General features: G+C 45.0%; 1 protein-coding gene across 1 annotated transcript in view; it reads right to left on the bottom strand.

Moving 5' to 3' along the window:
• Window positions 1-19,672, bottom strand: part of LOC124796005 (fatty-acid amide hydrolase 2-like) — a 424,143-nt gene that overhangs the window by 258,928 nt on the left and 145,543 nt on the right. The window lies entirely within an intron of this gene.

Genomic DNA, 19,672 nt, shown 5'->3' with positions numbered 1-19,672 from the left:
ATATTGGAATTAAATGATGTCCTTTCATTGTCTGAGTACGAATAAGATAACAACTGCTTATCGTTCAGTTACCGAATGAAATGACTTGCCTAGCAAAATATAGTGTCTACTAACGTTACCAGGCGCAGTGCAATTTCATTTCTGTCGTCATGTAAAAATTTTCTAACTAAATTGAAACTGTCGTTGTCGAGCGATTTAAGCCACATGTTTATCACGCAATCTCTTTTTCAGGGCACTTCTTTAAACATGTACACGTTTGTTTCACTGTTATATTGTTTTAAAGACCTATTCCACGGTTGTTAATAATGCTACATAGATCCATTATGTAAAAAAATTAGAATTTCATCCCTCAGAGGTTATGAATAATTGCTAACTTAACGGTGAAATTCTCGCCCCCCTCCTGAACCATTACTTGGAAACCATATGTTACGGTGAACAGATTAGAGAAACTTTGATATGCCTTTGAACGATGATTGAAATCATGTGTAGCAGTTGAGAGACTGTACTCATACGTTAGTGACGTAAGAAGGCCACTGAACGAAATTTCATTCTTTAGTACTCTTTAAAATTCCAAGATGTAAGTCAACTTTAAATTCGGCACCTTATTTGCTTACATGATTTGAACCATCATTCAAAGGCACATAAAGTGTTTCTGACATGCCACGACGTTACGACTGGAAGGTCGACAACATACAATACATCCCAGAGTCGTGGTCAAAACGACGTAGATGTGGCAGGACGGACACAATACTTGGACCAAACTGACCAGTATACAGGGTGAGTCACCTAACATTACCGCTGGATGTATTTCGTAAACCACATCAAATACTGACGAATCGATTCCACAGACCGAACGTGAGGATAGGGGCTACTGTAATTGGTTAATACAAACCATAAAAAATGCACGGAAGTATGATTTTTAACACAAACCTACGTTTTTTTAAATGGAACCCCATTAGTTTTGTTAGCACATCTGAACATATAAACAAATACGTAATCAGTGCCGTTTGTTGCATTGTAAAATGTTAATTACATCCGGAGATATTGTAACCTAAAGTTGACGCTTGAGTACCACTCCTCCGCTGTTCGATCGTGTGTATCGGAGAGCACCGAATTACGTAGGGATCCAAAGGGATCGGTGATGGACCTTAGGTACAGAAGAGACTGGAACAGCACATTACGTCCACTTGCTAACACCTTTTTATTGGTCTTTTTCACTGACGCACATGTACATTACCATGAGGGGTGAGGTACACGTACACATGTGGTTTCCGTTTTCAATTACGGAGTGGAATAGAGTGTGTCCCGACATGTCAGGCCAATAGATGTTCAATGTGATGGCCATCATTTGCTGCACACAATTGCAATCTCTGGAGTAATGAATGTCGTACACGCCGCAGTAGATCTGGTGTAATGTCGCCGCAGGCTGCCACAATACGTTGTTTCATATCCTCTGGGGTTGTAGGCACATCACGGTACACATTCTCCTTTAACGAACCCCACAGAATGAAGTCCAGAGGTGTAAGATCACGAGAACGATCGTCATCGTAAACATGTCCGTGCAGATGCTGCTCGCCGACCGTGGCCCGTGTTTGTTACAACATGCAACTGAACGTCGGAGGTTTCAAGCGTCAACTTTAGGTTACAATGTCTCCGGATGTAATTAACATTTTACAATGCAACAAACGGCACTGATTACGTATTTGTTTATATGTTCAGATGTGCTAACAAAACTAACGTGGTTCCATTTAAAAAATCGTAGGTCTGTGTTAAAAAACATATTTCCGTGCATATTTGTATGGTTTGTATTAAACAATTACACTAGCCCCTCTCCTCACGTTCGGTCTGTGAAATCGGTTCGTCAGTATTTGATGTGGTTTACGAAATATATCCAGCGGTAACGTTAGGTGACTCACCCTGTATACAGTAAATGTAAATTTCATGTGACTAGGGCCTCCGCCACGGTGCAACTCTTTCGATTTGACCCCACTTCGGCGACTTGCGCGTCGATGGGGATGAAATGATGATGATAAGGACAGCACAACACCCAGTCCCTGTGCGGAGAAAATCTCCCACCCAGCCGGGAAACGAACCCGGGCCCTTAGGATTGACATTCTGCCGCGCTGACCACCCAGCTACCAGGGGCGGACAGTATATACAGTGGCCGATGCACAATGACCAGTTTTTGTCCAAAGCGCTGGGGAAGTTCATTCGTTTATTCCGAAGGGGAGGTCGACAGTGTTTTCCACCTTTGGATGATTAGCGACGACAGAATCGAGGCGCGCACCCTGCAACATTTTGTAAACAATTTTACGGAAACTCTTCGGTAAAAAAAAAATTCATTTTTGCTTCACTTATAGCTTTATATGTCTGGTTCGTGATGAAGTGACCTTCATTTTGTTAATGGTCGTAGTTATCTGCGTGAAATTCGGAAAAGTGTGCAATGAAAAATGGAGGTCGCTATGATTTTGTGTCTGTGCATATTACATGATATGTTGTTGCATATGAAATTTAGCTAACATATCGAATTTTTCTTTAGACTTGGATAGAGGTATGTGCCTGTCACCAACCTCGAGAAAATTGATCTCATGTAGCACACTCATTTGTGATCGCGCCGCGCCAGCGATAAAGCCAGAGTGAAATATCTACAACATTCCTCATATTTCATAAACGGTTTCATTTATCGAAATGAGATTGTGGCAAATGGTTCAAATGGCTCGAAGCACTATGGGACTTAACATCTCAGGTCATCAGTCCCCTAGACTTAGAACTACTGAAACCTAACTAACCTAAGGACATCACACACATCCATGCCCGAGGCAGGATTCGAACCTGCGACCGTAGCAGCAGCGCGGTTCCGGACTGAAGTGCCTAGAACCGCTCGGCCACAGCGGCTGGCGAGATTATGGCAAATGATAGCACGCAAAGAGGAGACTATTTTACCATATCGTTGTTATGTAAAACTTCATTATCTACCGTGTTATTCCAATAACTACAACTTTTTCGGTGAAAGAACGTAATTTTTAAGGGCCATCGATAGCCGGTGAAACGAGAAATGCTATGGGTTTTGGAACAACATATGTGAAGACATTAAACCTTTTTTTTTTTTAGCGAGGATGTGCATTTTCATAAGCTATTGACTTTTTTCCTCAGTTCCTCACCTAATAAACCACTGTTTCAGAATTCTCTCTCAGTTGTGTCTGCACAACATGTTAGTGAGGTGAGACAATGTAGCTCCGTTGTGTTTTGAGAAACGATGCAAATTTTGACATGGCAACCAGAGATATGTGTAGAACGTAGGCTTTACTCAAATTTCGCCACTCATGACGCTTCTCTGAAACGCGAAAATAAATCGCTGCATTTTCGGTGGAATTCTTTTTAGATACTAACGAAAGCAGGGGTGACAATAGATCTTTTTGAATGCTCACCACGCAGAGGGGGGCATGGAGGCGCCCCACTTAATATTTACAAAAAAGTGTGAGCGTAGGCTTCCGTTTAGAAAGGCACTTCCCGAATCCGAATAGCGCTCTGAGCGACCCCCCCCCCCCCCCCCCCCCCACCACCACCACTGCCGCACTCCCCACGCTTCCCCAGCCGACTACGCATCTAGCGGCGTTTTGCGCACACTGTAACAACTGACCCCTCACAGGCGAGACAGCTGAGATGAAGTGGTAATTTATACCCAAACAGAACCCCCGGATATTGACGTTCCCCAGCTGCCACAATTCCGGAACACTGAGGCGATAATGGTTTGCATTAAAAAACTACGAAGACCTAAATTAATGCTAATCTGCATTTACGTTAGACCCCTGTCCGATATCCCAATTGACTTCTACGCCATGTGACAAACCTTCAACATTATATCGTAATGGGAGACTTCAATCACAAACGTATCCTGCTTGGTGACACTACGACTAATAACAGTGGGAGTCAATTACAAAACTTGCTGATCACAGAGAACATATGTAGACTTCCGTTAACTGGACCAGACTTCGTAAGTTACAGAGAACATTCCCTACCAGGACCCATCCTCTTCAGCTCTGAACTTACTGACCACACAAATGACCCGAGAACTGCCAACAGCATAACTAGTGATCATCTACTCATAAAATTTAAAATGACAGTTATGAACGTATCTCCCCCCAAACTCACTGAACGTACAATTAGGCATTTAGCAGCAGCAAACTGGGAGACCTGCGAAGGCATAATACAAAAACAGCCTCAATTCCTCGTGACCATCACCAACAACCAAGACATGGAACTAATCAATAAGAACAGACACTACAATTAGCTACGGGCGAAGCAGTTCTCAAAATCACTGTTAAAAACTACAGACCGGCTATACCGTAAAACGTCCTTAGACTAATCCAAGAAAAGAGGCGAGTATAACGGGAAAGTAAAAGGACTAACAACACAGATTCTAAAACCACGTGGAACAGAGTCAACGCCCAAATTAAACGCAACAGTGGGACGACTCCTGTCAAATACTCGCCTTTAAGGAAGAACGAAAATTCTGGAAGAAATTCGAAACCCTGACAGGACTAGCCTAACATTTACAGCCGATGTTCTTCAGACGTATTGAGTCTAATCTTTATCTACGATAATGATGTCGACTGAAACAACAACGCTCCACCCGCCAACGACAAAGAAAAAGCGGAGGCCTTTAGAGATACACTGCAATCTTTCACTCATTCCCGCAGGACGACCAGTTTGTTCAAAATATGTGTGAAATCTTATGGGACTTAACTGCTAAGGTCATCAGTCCCTAAGCTTACACACTACTTAACTTACATTATCCTAAGGACAAATACACACACCCATGCCCGAGGGAGGACTCGAACCTCCGCCGGGACCAGCCGCACAGTCCATGACTGAAACGCCTAAGACCGCTCGGCTAATCCCGCGCGGCCGACCAGTTTGACGACATCAGACAACTAGTGACTAGAGAACTTCCATGCATTCGAACAATTCCCACACAACAGAGAGACAGACGACCTCCTAACTCACGAAACAACAGAGGACGAGGTGACAGACATATCAGGACGAAATGCTTCCCCTACTGGCAGTGGCATAATCTGCCTAAAGCTTAGTAAAGCCCGAATGATTATCATCATCCCACTTCTGACTACACACTCTTAAACTATTATCTATTAAACGAAACCATACCCCTAGGATGAGTCCAGAACAATAATAATTCTCAAACCAAGTAAACTTCTTACACACTGGAAGTCCTACCATCCTATCTCCCTCCTCGATGTCATTAGGAAGACTTTTGAAAGGATGTTGGCCGACACTCAGCAAATTTGCAGAACTACACTACCTCCTCCCTGATCACCAAGCAGACTTCAGACAACCCAGATCAACTAGTGACCACATACTCAGACTTACTGCCAAGTCTATCAAACTTAATACGTTGCACACCGGCATTCTTCTTAGATATACGGGGTGTTCACAAAGTCTCACCGCAGTGCCGAATGATTGTTAGCCGCGCGTGCCATATGATTGTTCGCCTGCCTGGATTACTTCCCTTCACGTGGACTCTCCCAACATTCCACTGTTTCGTTTATCTCAGTAAAAAGGAATATTCAATAAATTAATAACTTGTATTTCACTGAATTTCATTTCGGTATATTCACTGCGGCATACGGCACGAGCGGCTAACAGTCATACGGCACCGCAGAGAGACTTATTGAACACCCCGTAGAAGGTGCGTTCTTTAAAGATCTGGCATGAAGGGCTACTGCACAGACTGATAACTATAAAAAATGGCTCTGAGCATTTACGTTAGACCACTGATCGATATCCCAACTGACTTCTACGCCATGTGACAAACCTTCAACATTATATCATAATGGGAGACTTCAATCCCAAACGTATCCTGCTTGGTGACACTACGACTAATAACAATGGGAGTCAATTACAAAACTTCCTGATCACAGAGAACATATGTAGACTTCCGTTAACTGGACACATCAGTCCCCTAGAACTTAAAACTACTTAAACCTAACTAACCTAAGGACATCACACACATCCATGCCCGAGGCAGGATTCGACCCTGCGACCGTAGCGGTCCCGCGGTTCCAGACTGAAGCGCCTAGAACCGCTCGGCCACACGGGCCGGCACTGATAATTATAGGTGCCTCACCAAATCTGTCAGGCTCACAGACCTCACATAATGACAGATGCTGCAGTGTACACATTAACAAAGCCACTTCTGACGCATGTACTCCACGGTTTATAGACTTGAATACATCGTCATACAGAGTAAAATTTCTAGGGCACATTGTCATGGTGGCAGGATATCTTCAGTCCCATCAACAATAAAAAAGCAGGAGGCGTTGTACTCTATCACGCTCAAGAAACTAAAACAATGGGGCCTCTTCTGTACACATGCGGAGGATTCTGCTACGTAATGGCAGTTGTGGAGCTGACATTCAAATTCGTCACTCTTATATCACTGCCGAAACCAACGGCTGTGATTGTGTCAAGAGCTTTATGCAAGGACTTCCTGCATTAATAAGACATGTGGATAAGATTATTTTAGAAAAAGGGCCTCAATTTAGATCAGAAAGATGAAGGCCTACATCGAAGAGGCACAGGATAGAACCGATTTGCATCTTTTCACATCACCTGGCTTTGAACCCACCAGAAAGCGTAATAAAAGAGCTAGACCATTTTTGTAGAATGTACTATGCAAAGCAGTACACTACGTGGGATATTTTCCTGAGGGATTTCCAGCAGGTAATGAATGAGGTTCCCACGGTGCCACGATGCCGACTTCTGTTACAGTATTAAGAAACAGTCATGCAAGAGATCGTATCAGAGAAGTCGTGGACTTCCCGCTAAGGACAAGAGAGCAACATAAAGAGATGTGCAAGCAGTCCACAAGATCCGTTTTGTGGCCAAGAAATGGAACGAACGGTAAGACAAGAAGGCACGATTAAGCGAGTTCCATGTTGGTCAAGAAGTTCTAGGAAAGTCCTTACAGCTATCAACTAAAAAAAAAAACTGTGGCACAGATTCTTTTCAGTTTGCAATGGACCTATCCATACTCGGAAGGTCGTGCATCCAAATGCAGTGGAACTGGAATCCACCAAAACCAAGAAATTGATTGGAGTACATCACATATGTCATATTAGACCATATGTTAAGTTATATCATGCAGGCTCAGCTATGCTAGGATTATTATGTTTCAGTTTATTTGTTATTGTATAACAAAAATTGAATTGGAAGATGGTCTTAATATGTGGTTGCCTTCTAGTTAATGATGAGCATCATCAGAATGTTATCGCGCGGGGTAACCGTGCTGTCTAGGGCACCTTGTCACGGTCCGCGCGGCTCCCCCCGTCGGAGGTTCGAGTCCTCCCTCGGGCATGGGTGTGTATGTTGCCCTTAGCGTAAGTTAGTTTAAGCTAGATTAAGTAGTGTGTGAGCTTAGGGACCGATGACCTCATCAGTTTGGTCCCATAAGATCTTACCACAAATTTCAATAAAAAAAAATCGGAATGTTGTTGTTGGTAACTAGAATTCAGTTCACAAGCAGACGCTCACAGGTAGACATTCACTTGATAAGGACGTGAACGTTATTTACATCTCTGAACCTGTCTTTTTATCATATTGTTTTGATAGAAAGGATTAACAGATGTGGTGCAGACTCATCATAATTATATCGGAAATAAATTTTTTTCTGACATGATCACAGAAGTATGCTCACTTTATTTTGATTAGGTTGACTGTTATGTGGGAGAAGTTATCATGCTACTCCATGTTATCGACGTCTGGTTTGTTTTACTTTTCCAAGACTTGGTCATCTTTTCGCTCACTGATAGTGTGGTTGGTGTTTCTTTCTGTCATTGTGTTCGGCTATGCCTGAGATGCGTCGCACCTGAGTTGTTTTCCCGAGAGACTTTGTGTTGTGACCATGCAAAGGACGAATGTCTCATGTGATATCCTACAAGCACCAACAATTTGCCCAAGTTTGAAGTCACGTAGCTCGACATAATACGTTAACAACTACACAGAACACTTTTCTGACCGCAACTGATACTTACAACGTATTGAGAATATTGTACAGGTGCCGATCGTAGTGAATACAACAGGGCAACCTCTATGACTGCCTAGCCACTAAAGTTGCATTCAACAGGACTGCGATTCAAACCTTTGTTCGGCCTCCTCATTTAGGTTTTCTCTGATTTCTCTAAATCACCCCAGCCAAATGCCAGAAAGGTTCCTTTGAAAGGATAGGACTGGTTTCCTTCCCCATACTTAATACAATCCGAGCTTGTGCTCCGTCTCTAACGACCTCGATGTCGATGGGACATTAAACCCAATCTTCCCTTCGTTTTTTTCCTAGTAACTGCATTTATGTTCCTGCATGCAGTTCTCGCTGTTTCCATATATTTGCCAAACCCCTGTACGTTGCTACACTGATTTCGAGGTCTAGTTGCCGGAACTGTTTTATTTTTACCAATGTCGGGTCGTTTCTTTATAAGCGATGTTCGTGGCAACGGTGGGTGCACATTTAAAACTTATTTCCGTCATTGTGATGTTCTAAACTACTCACTCCATCAACAGGATTACTAACAGCCTCCTCGTTGTTCCCATCTGGAATAGTATCTTGTTAATAACTGAATCTCTGTGTGTGCCCGTAATCAAATTTGAAAATAGACGCTGATGTTTGCGCACCATTTCCATACGTAATTTTCGTTTCGTGAAGTCCCCATTAATATGTTCGATTTTGCTGCATATGAAACGCTATGTTCGATTTTGTTGCATATGAAACGCGCTGGGGGTTGACCCATGTACGTCTTACATAGCTCTGATGGCCACCTATGTTTATCGCTGATGGAATTGGGTTTTTAATCGATTTTTACTAATCGTAGACCGTTTGAAAGGGGAAACAGGTAGAAGTCAACCCATACCTTGTTCCGAATACCACAAATATTATCATAAGCTTTAAACTTTTGTTTTGAAACTTTGTTCGGAAATTCCGTTGGTATATTAAACACTTTCACATTAATCTAGTTGCTTTCTATTGCACTGTCAGAAAACTGCAAATATGGAAGTAAGTATCATTTTATAGTTGGCTCAACCTTCCTGAGCAACACTTTCGTCAATTACGTTTGACCAAATTTTGAAAAAAAGCATAGACTCAATAGTATCGAGTTTTACACTTGATCTTTAGTAAGTTTGAGAGTGGTGGCTACCCAGTTCTGGATATCTGCGGTGTTGGCCGCTCGTCGTCCTTTGAAAATTCCAGTCTGTCAGTACTCTTTTTTGGGTACGGTTCCACAGCAGTATGCTTTTCCTTCACACTACAGATATAGTGTTGACACACGTACACAAGAATTAACACTGACGGTCACGAACGGAATACGATCACGATATGAGTAAACTCGGTAACTGAACAATGTCAGGAAGTAAACGGTAGTATCGCGACCGCGTGACCGCTCGCTGCGACTGCTAAATGTTGACTACGCTGTACTTATTAGAACTTCGTTTGCATACAGTGGGTCGCATTTACACTGACGAACAGCATTTCCTTATCCCGCCACGTGTCACTCTATGAAACTCCTGCCGCCACTACAGCTAACATTAGCTCGCTCGCTAATATACACCGGCCTAATATCGTGTAGGACCCCCGCGAGCCGCAAAGCGACGTGGCATGGACTCGACTAATGTCTGAAGTAGTGCTGGGTGGAATTGACACCATGACTCCTGCATGAATACGAGGGGGTGGAGAGCTCTTCTGTACAGCACGTTGCATCCCACATTCTCAATAATGTTTATATCTGGATAGTTTGGAGGTCAGCGGAAGTGTCCAAACTCAGAACAGTGATCCTGGAGCTACTCTGTAGCAATTATGAACCTGTGGGAAGTCTCTTAGTTCTGATGGAATTGCCAATGTCCATCAGATTGCACAATGAACATGAATGGACACAGGCTATCAGACAGGATGCAGCCGGCCAGTGTGGCTGAGCGGTTCCAGGCGCCTCAGTCTAGAACCGCGCGACCACTATGGTCGCAGGTTCGAATCCTGCCTCTGGCATGGATGTGTGATGTCCTTAGGTTAGTTAGGTTTAAGTAGTTTTAAGTTCTATGGGACTGGTGACCTCAGATGTTAAGTCCCATAGTGCTCAGAGCCATTTGAACCATTTTAGACAGGATGCTTACGTACAGGTCACCTGTCACAGTCGCATCTAGACGTATCAACAGTCCCATATCACTCCAACTGCACACGTCCAGCACCATTACGGAGCCTCCACCAGCTTGAACAGTCCCCTGTTGACATGCAGAGTCCATGGATTCATGATGTTGTCTCCATACGTCCATCCGCTCGATGCAATTTGAAGCGAGACTCGTCCGACCAGGCTACATGTGTCCAGTCATCACCAGTCCAATGTCGGTGTTGACGGGCCCAGGCGAGGCGTAAAGCTTTGTGTCGTGCAGTCATTAAGGGTACACTGGTGGGCCTTCGGCTCCGAAAGCCCATATCCATAATGTTTCGTTGAATGGTTAGTACGCTGACACTTGTTGATGGTTCAGCATTGAAATATGCAGCAATTTGCGGAAGAGTTGCACTTCTATCACTCTGAACGATTCTCTTCAGTCGTCGTTGGTCCAGTTCTTGCAGGATCTTTTTTCCGGCCGCAGCGATGTTGGATTCCTGATATTCACGGTACACTCGTGAAATGGTCGTAAGGGAAAATCCTCACCTCATCGCTACCTCGGAGATGCTTTGTAGCAGCAGTAAGCGATCTAATAACTGCCCCAGGCACTTACTGTCTTATATAGGCGTCACCGATCGCAGCGCCGTATTCTGCCTGTTTACATATATTTGTACTTGAATAAGCGTGCCTGTACCAATTTCTTTGCGCTTCAGTGTATATCCTAATCCAATAGTTACCCTTTCATGCCCAGTGACCAGCGCTGTAAAGCTAACAATATTCTTTAAGTTTTCGAAACTATAAAATGACAAGTGGAAATTGTTACACGATTAGCATCAAATTATAATGTGACTCTTAAATGATTGAAAAACTTTATTATTAAGTCTTACACTCTGTAGTTCAGATGACAGCATAAAGAACATGTGGAAGTTACTTCATTGTGATTTCGTATAAAATAGCAAAATTCACAGTGACGTGGTTCTAGCGTCTTGACATCACAGTGAAGATGCTTCGATATCAGCGGAAGTGCTTATGATGAAGTTGTGCTTAGAAATATACATGGGGTAGTACAAACGCCATTAAAGAAGAGTAGGGAAAATTTATTATTAAGCTTTCATTTCTCTGTCTCTGTTCGGCCGAGAGCAGTCTCTATGGCTACAACGGTATTCGAAAAACTACTGTATCAAATCACCGAGCGAGGTGGCGCAATGGTGAGCGCAGAGGTGAGCGGCATTCGGGAGGACGACGGTTCAAACCCGCGTCTGGCCTCCAAATTCAGGTTTTCCGTGATTTCTGTAAAACGCTGTTTTCCATCCGTCTACATAGTCAAATGGTTCAAATGGCTCTGAGCACTATGGGACTCAACTGCTGTGGTCATCAGTCCCCTAGAACTTAGAACTACTTAAACCTAACTAACCTAAGGACATCACACACATCCATGCCCGAGGCAGGATTCGAACCTGCGACCGTAGCAGTCGCACGGTTCCGGACCGCGCGCCAAGAACCGCGAGACCACCGCGGCCGGCCCTACATAGTCATAAATGGAAGCAGACCTAACCTGCGGAGTTAAAGAATGAAGAAATATTATTGCATGTATTTGAGTCTGAAATTGTTTGAATTTATCGATGGTGTTCAATGGAGGCTTTCTTTGCACACTATTGAAACAAAGCGCTGGCTATGGGGAAAAGTACAGCAGAACGGGTTACGTAAGCACAAGCGCACTGCCGCTTCACCGACCTGACAGACGGGTGGAACCACAGATGGTCATCGCTGATTGCTCGCAATTAACACAGATACTGACTGCCTACTATATATTACGTAATACCTACCGACGCAAACGAGGGTCATTGGAGTCGACGCAAGGCACAAAAATCGCTGTCTTCGGCATTGTTCTGATGAAGGTTATTTGACACTGCCTCCAGCAGACCGTTCGGTTGTGTAAAAGAGTGTATTAGTCGACCACAGCATTATTGCACCTGGGGCGCTTCGGTCCTATTGTTTGTTTACCTGTGAACTTTAAGACCATCGCAATGTTCTCTGCTGCTTTAGCGACCAGACAACTCGCTCGTGAAGCTGTGCTGACTACTAGTGTATACCACAGTCGAACATATGGGTATGGTTTTTGTTTACTGTAATGTCGCCGCATGTTTTCGGTAGCGGTCACGGCAGGCAAAGTGCAATGAATCATGGTTATGTAGTAATCCTATAACTGCGTGTAGTGACTGTTTCCAATAGAGTCTTGTACAGCGTAGCTTGCTTGTGTTATCAATATGGAAAGGAAAGAATGGAGAGAATGAAAACTGGCACGTATAAATTAAAACTACAGAATTGTATTTCATATCGTATCTATATTATAAATGCCAAAGTTTGTATGTTTCTTACTCCTTCACACTGTAACGGCTGGACAGGTTTCGGAGAAATTTGGAACGGCATTGCCTTATACCCTGAATTAAAACATAAGCTAATTTTAAGTGCTTAGTACAAGACATTCTTTGATTTGAAGCCTATGATACGATAATTACTATTAGAAAAAGATATTTACTCTTTGAATTTTGACCTGTATTGTATTTATGATTATGCTTTGATTGTATAATATGTCTTGTATAATACGTTTCGAAGTAATAAATACAAAGGTTATATAGTGCTCAAAGTGTTTAATCAATATTTTCAAACAAGCCCGTAGCATTTCGGCCGCTTGAAGACTCACAATGACGATGTCATTCAAATGCTGTATGACAGAGAGATTCAAATGGTTCTGAGCACTATGGGACTTAACTTCTAAGGTCATCAGTCCCCTAGAACTTAGAACTACTTAAACCTAACTAACCTAAGGACTTCACACACATTCATTGCCGAGGCAGGATTCGAACCTGCGACCGTAGCGGTCGGTTCGCGACTGTAGTGCCTAGAACCGCTCGGCCACCCCGGCCGGCTGACAGGGAGACCTCGTGCCTTTAATGTAAAACGTGATAGGCTTTTAGTGAGGTTGGATTTGATAATGATGCATACACATCAAAACAACTGTGATCTTTTCTGTACTAGGAATGTCGCAAACACTCACGGAATTATTTACTCCCTTTACCGACACATTTTGTAATTCAGTACTCGGTCGCGTAATTTTTTTTCCTTAAGTAAACGAGTGATTAATGAGCAAATGTATTACGTCAGCGTCCGCATCTCGTGGTCGTGCGGTAGCGTTCTCGCTTCCCACGCCCGGGTTCCCGGGTTCGATTCCCGGCGGGGTCAGGGATTTTCTCTGCCTCGTGATGACTGGGTGTTGTGTGATGTCCTTAGGTTAGTTAGGTTTAAGTAGTTCTAAGTTCTAGGGGACTGATGACCATAGATGTTAAGTCCCATAGTGCTCAGAGCCATATTATGTCAGCTTCTTCCATTTCTTCCCGATGCCGCGCGGTTCACCGAGTCGCAAGTGGCTCGCGCCTCAGTACCTTCAAGAGATATCTTTTGCGAAGCATACACATGGATAGTGAGTTTCGGCATTAACGTATGTTTATTTTTTTTCCTTAAGTAAACGAGTGATTAATGAGCAAATGTATTACGTCAGCGTCCGCATCTCGTGGTCGTGCGGTAGCGTTCTCGCTTCCCACGCCCGGGTTCCCGGGTTCGATTCCCGGCGGGGTCAGGGATTTTCTCTGCCTCGTGATGACTGGGTGTTGTGTGCTGTCCGTAGGTTAGTTAGGTTTAAGTAGTTCTAAGTTCTAGGGGACTGATGACCATAGATGTTAAGTCCCATAGTGCTCAGAGCCATATTATGTCAGCTTCTTCCATTTCTTCCCGATGCCGCGCGGTTCACCGAGTCGCAAGTGGCTCGCGCCTCAGTACCTTCAAGAGATATCTTTTGCGAAGCATACATATGGATAGTGAGTTTCGGCATTAACGTATGTTTATTTTTTTTCCTTAAGTAAACGAGTGATTAATGAGCAAATGTATTACGTCAGCGTCCGCATCTCGTGGTCGTGCGGTAGCGTTCTCGCTTCCCACGCCCGGGTTCCCGGGTTCGATTCCCGGCGGGGTCAGGGATTTTCTCTGCCTCGTGATGACTGGGTGTTGTGTGCTGTCCGTAGGTTAGTTAGGTTTAAGTAGTTCTAAGTTCTAGGGGACTGATGACCATAGATGTTAAGTCCCATAGTGCTCAGAGCCATATTATGTCAGCTTCTTCCATTTCTTCCCGATGCCGCGCGGTTCACCGCGTCGCAAGTGGCTCGCGCCTCAGTACCTTCAAGAGATATCTTTTGCGAAGCATACACATGGATAGTGAGTTTCGGCATTAATGTATGTTTATTTTTTTTCCATAAGTAAATGAGTGATTAATGAGCAAATGTATTACGTCAGCGTCCGCATCTCGTGGTCGTGCGGTAGCGTTCTCGCTTCCCACGCCCGGGTTCCCGGGTTCGATTCCCGGCGGGGTCAGGGATTTTCTCTGCCTCGTGATGACTGGGTGTTGTGTGATGTCCTTAGGTTAGTTAGGTTTAAGTAGTTCTAAGTTGTAGGGGACTGATGACCATAGATGTTAAGTCCCATAGTGCTCAGAGCCATATTATGTCAGCTTCTTCCATTTCTTCCCGATGCCGCGCGGTTCACCGCGTCGCAAGTGGCTCGCGCCTCAGTACCTTCAAGAGATATCTTTTGCGAAGCATACACATGGATAGTGAGTTTCGGCATTAATGTATGTTTATTTTTTTTCCATAAGTTAATGAGTGATTAATGAGCAAATGTATTACGTCAGCGTCCGCATCTCGTGGTCGTGCGGTAGCGTTCTCGCTTCCCACGCCCGGGTTCCCGGGTTCGATTCCCGGCGGGGTCAGGGATTTTCTCTGCCTCGTGATGACTGGGTGTTGTGTGCTGTCCTTAGGTTAGTTAGGTTTAAGTAGTTCTAAGTTGTAGGGGACTGATGACCATAGATGTTAAGTCCCATAGTGCTCAGAGCCATATTATGTCAGCTTCTTCCATTTCTTCCCGATGCCGCGCGGTTCACCGAGTCGCAAGTGGCTCGCGCCTCAGTACCTTCAAGAGATATCTTTTGCGAAGCATACACATGGATAGTGAGTTTCGGCATTAACGTATGTTTATTTTTTTTCCTTAAGTAAACGAGTGATTAATGAGCAAATGTATTACGTCAGCGTCCGCATCTCGTGGTCGTGCGGTAGCGTTCTCGCTTCCCACGCCCGGGTTCCCGGGTTCGATTCCCGGCGGGGTCAGGGATTTTCTCTGCCTCGTGATGACTGGGTGTTGTGTGCTGTCCTTAGGTTAGTTAGATTTAAGTAGTTCTAAGTTCTAGGGGACTGATGACCATAGATGTTAAGTCCCATAGTGCTCAGAGCCATATTATGTCAGCTTCTTCCATTTCTTCCCGATGCCGCGCGGTTCACCGCGTCGCAAGTGGCTCGCGCCTCAGTACCTTCAAGAGATATCTTTTGCGAAGCATACACATGGATAGTGAGTTTCGGCATTAATGTATGTTTATTTTTTTTCCATAAGTTAATGAGTGATTAATGAGCAAATGTATTACGTCAGCGTCCGCATCTCGTGGTCGTGCGGTAGCGTTCTCGCTTCCCACGCCCGGGTTCCCGGGTTCGATTCCCGGCGGGGTCAGGGATTTTCTCTGCCTCGTGATGACTGGGTGTTGTGTGCTGTCCTTAGGTTAGTTAGGTTTAAGTAGTTCTAAGTTCTAGGGGACTGATGACCATAGATGTTAAGTCCCATAGTGCTCAGAGCCATATTATGTCAGCTTCTTCCATTTCTTCCCGATGCCGCGCGGTTCACCGCGTCGCAAGTGGCTCGCGCCTCAGTACCTTCAAGAGATATCTTTTGCGAAGCATACACATGGATAGTGAGTTTCGGCATTAACGTATGTTTATTTTTTTTCCTTAAGTAAACGAGTGATTAATGAGCAAATGTATTACGTCAGCGTCCGCATCTCGTGGTCGTGCGGTAGCGTTCTCGCTTCCCACGCCCGGGTTCCCGGGTTCGATTCCCGGCAGGGTCAGGGATTTTCTCTGCCTCGTGATGACTGGGTGTTGTGTGATGTCCTTAGGTTAGTTAGGTTTAAGTAGTTCTAAGTTGTAGGGGACTGATGACCATAGATGTTAAGTCCCATAGTGCTCAGAGCCATATTATGTCAGCTTCTTCCATTTCTTCCCGATGCCGCGCGGTTCACCGAGTCGCAAGTGGCTCGCGCCTCAGTACCTTCAAGAGATATCTTTTGCGAAGCATACACATGGATAGTGAGTTTCGGCATTAACGTATGTTTATTTTTTTTCCTTAAGTAAACGAGTGATTAATGAGCAAATGTATTACGTCAGCGTCCGCATCTCGTGGTCGTGCGGTAGCGTTCTCGCTTCCCACGCCCGGGTTCCCGGGTTCGATTCCCGGCGGGGTCAGGGATTTTCTCTGCCTCGTGATGACTGGGTGTTGTGTGATGTCCTTAGGTTAGTTAGGTTTAAGTAGTTCTAAGTTGTAGGGGACTGATGACCATAGATGTTAAGTCCCATAGTGCTCAGAGCCATATTATGTCAGCTTCTTCCATTTCTTCCCGATGCCGCGCGGTTCACCGAGTCGCAAGTGGCTCGCGCCTCAGTACCTTCAAGAGATATCTTTTGCGAAGCATACACATGGATAGTGAGTTTCGGCATTAACGTATGTTTATTTTTTTTCCTTAAGTAAACGAGTGATTAATGAGCAAATGTATTACGTCAGCGTCCGCATCTCGTGGTCGTGCGGTAGCGTTCTCGCTTCCCACGCCCGGGTTCCCGGGTTCGATTCCCGGCGGGGTCAGGGATTTTCTCTGCCTCGTGATGACTGGGTGTTGTGTGCTGTCCGTAGGTTAGTTAGGTTTAAGTAGTTCTAAGTTCTAGGGGACTGATGACCATAGATGTTAAGTCCCATAGTGCTCAGAGCCATATTATGTCAGCTTCTTCCATTTCTTCCCGATGCCGCGCGGTTCACCGAGTCGCAAGTGGCTCGCGCCTCAGTACCTTCAAGAGATATCTTTTGCGAAGCATACACATGGATAGTGAGTTTCGGCATTAACGTATGTTTATTTTTTTTCCTTAAGTAAACGAGTGATTAATGAGCAAATGTATTACGTCAGCGTCCGCATCTCGTGGTCGTGCGGTAGCGTTCTCGCTTCCCACGCCCGGGTTCCCGGGTTCGATTCCCGGCGGGGTCAGGGATTTTCTCTGCCTCGTGATGACTGGGTGTTGTGTGCTGTCCGTAGTTTAGTTAGGTTTAAGTAGTTCTAAGTTCTAGGGGACTGATGACCATAGATGTTAAGTCCCATAGTGCTCAGAGCCATATTATGTCAGCTTCTTCCATTTCTTCCCGATGCCGCGCGGTTCACCGAGTTGCAAGTGGCTCGCGCCTCAGTACCTTCAAGAGATATCTTTTGCGAAGCATACACATGGATAGTGAGTTTCGGCATTAACGTATGTTTATTTTTTTTTCCTTAAGTAAACGAGTGATTAATGAGCAAATGTATTACGTCGGCGTCCGCATCTCGTGGTCGTGCGGTAGCGTTCTCACTTCCCACGCCCGGGTTCCCGGGTTCGATTCCCAGCGGGGTCAGGGATTTTCTCTGCCTCGTGATGACTGGGTGTTGTGTGATGTCCTTAGGTTAGTTAGGTTTAAGTAGTTCTAAGTTGTAGGGGACTGATGACCATAGATGTTAAGTCCCATAGTGCTCAGAGCCATATTATGTCAGCTTCTTCCATTTCTTCCCGATGCCGCGCGGTTCACCGAGTCGCAAGTGGCTCGCGCCTCAGTACCTTCAAGAGATATCTTTTGCGAAGCATACACATGGATAGTGAGTTTCGGCATTAACGTATGTTTATTTTTTTTCCTTAAGTAAACGAGTGATTAATGAGCAAATGTATTACGTCAGCGTCCGCATCTCGTGGTCGTGCGGTAGCGTTCTCGCTTCCCACGCCCGGGTTCCCGGGTTCGATTCCCGGCGGGGTCAGGGATTTTCTCTGCCTCGTGATGACTGGGTGTTGTGTGATGTCCTTAGGTTAGTTAGGTTTAAGTAGTTCTAAGTTGTAGGGGACTGATGACCATAGATGTTAAGTCCCATAGTGCTCAGAGCCATATTATGTCAGCTTCTTCCATTTCTTCCCGATGCCGCGCGGTTCACCGCGTCGCAAGTGGCTCGCGCCTCAGTACCTTCAAGAGATATCTTTTGCGAAGCATACACATGGATAGTGAGTTTCGGCATTAACGTATGTTTATTTTTTTTCCTTAAGTAAACGAGTGATTAATGAGCAAATGTATTACGTCAGCGTCCGCATCTCGTGGTCGTGCGGTAGCGTTCTCGCTTCCCACGCCCGGGTTCCCGGGTTCGATTCCCGGCGGGGTCAGGGATTTTCTCTGCCTCGTGATGACTGGGTGTTGTGTGATGTCCTTAGGTTAGTTAGGTTTAAGTAGTTCTAAGTTGTAGGGGACTGATGACCATAGATGTTAAGTCCCATAGTGCTCAGAGCCATATTATGTCAGCTTCTTCCATTTCTTCCCGATGCCGCGCGGTTCACCGAGTCGCAAGTGGCTCGCGCCTCAGTACCTTCAAGAGATATCTTTTGCGAAGCATACACATGGATAGTGAGTTTCGGCATTAACGTATGTTTATTTTTTTTCCTTAAGTAAACGAGTGATTAATGAGCAAATGTATTACGTCAGCGTCCGCATCTCGTGGTCGTGCGGTAGCGTTCTCGCTTCCCACACCCGGGTTCCCGGGTTCGATTCCCGGCGGGGTCAGGGATTTTCTCTGCCTCGTGATGACTGGGTGTTGTGTGATGTCCTTAGGTTAGTTAGGTTTAAGTAGTTCTAAGTTGTAGGGGACTGATGACCATAGATGTTAAGTCCCATAGTGCTCAGAGCCATATTATGTCAGCTTCTTCCATTTCTTCCCGATGCCGCGCGGTTCACCGAGTCGCAAGTGGCTCGCACCTCAGTACCTTCAAGAGATATCTTTTGCGAAGCATACACATGGATAGTGAGTTTCGGCATTAATGTATGTTTATTTTTTTTCCATAAGTAAATGAGTGATTAATGAGCAAATGTATTACGTCAGCGTCCGCATCTCGTGGTCGTGCGGTAGCGTTCTCGCTTCCCACGCCCGGGTTCCCGGGTTCGATTCCCGGCGGGGTCAGGGATTTTCTCTGCCTCGTGATGACTGGGTGTTGTGTGATGTCCTTAGGTTAGTTAGGTTTAAGTAGTTCTAAGTTGTAGGGGACTGATGACCATAGATGTTAAGTCCCATAGTGCTCAGAGCCATATTATGTCAGCTTCTTCCATTTCTTCCCGATGCCGCGCGGTTCACCGCGTCGCAAGTGGCTCGCGCCTCAGTACCTTCAAGAGATATCTTTTGCGAAGCATACACATGGATAGTGAGTTTCGGCATTAATGTATGTTTATTTTTTTTCCATAAGTTAATGAGTGATTAATGAGCAAATGTATTACGTCAGCGTCCGCATCTCGTGGTCGTGCGGTAGCGTTCT

This window comes from Schistocerca piceifrons, chromosome 4 (assembly GCF_021461385.2).
Source record: "Schistocerca piceifrons isolate TAMUIC-IGC-003096 chromosome 4, iqSchPice1.1, whole genome shotgun sequence".
Taxonomy (NCBI): Eukaryota; Metazoa; Arthropoda; class Insecta; order Orthoptera; family Acrididae; genus Schistocerca; species Schistocerca piceifrons.
Note: the sequence above shows the minus strand (reverse complement) of the source record. Positions and strands in the feature narration are given on the sequence as shown.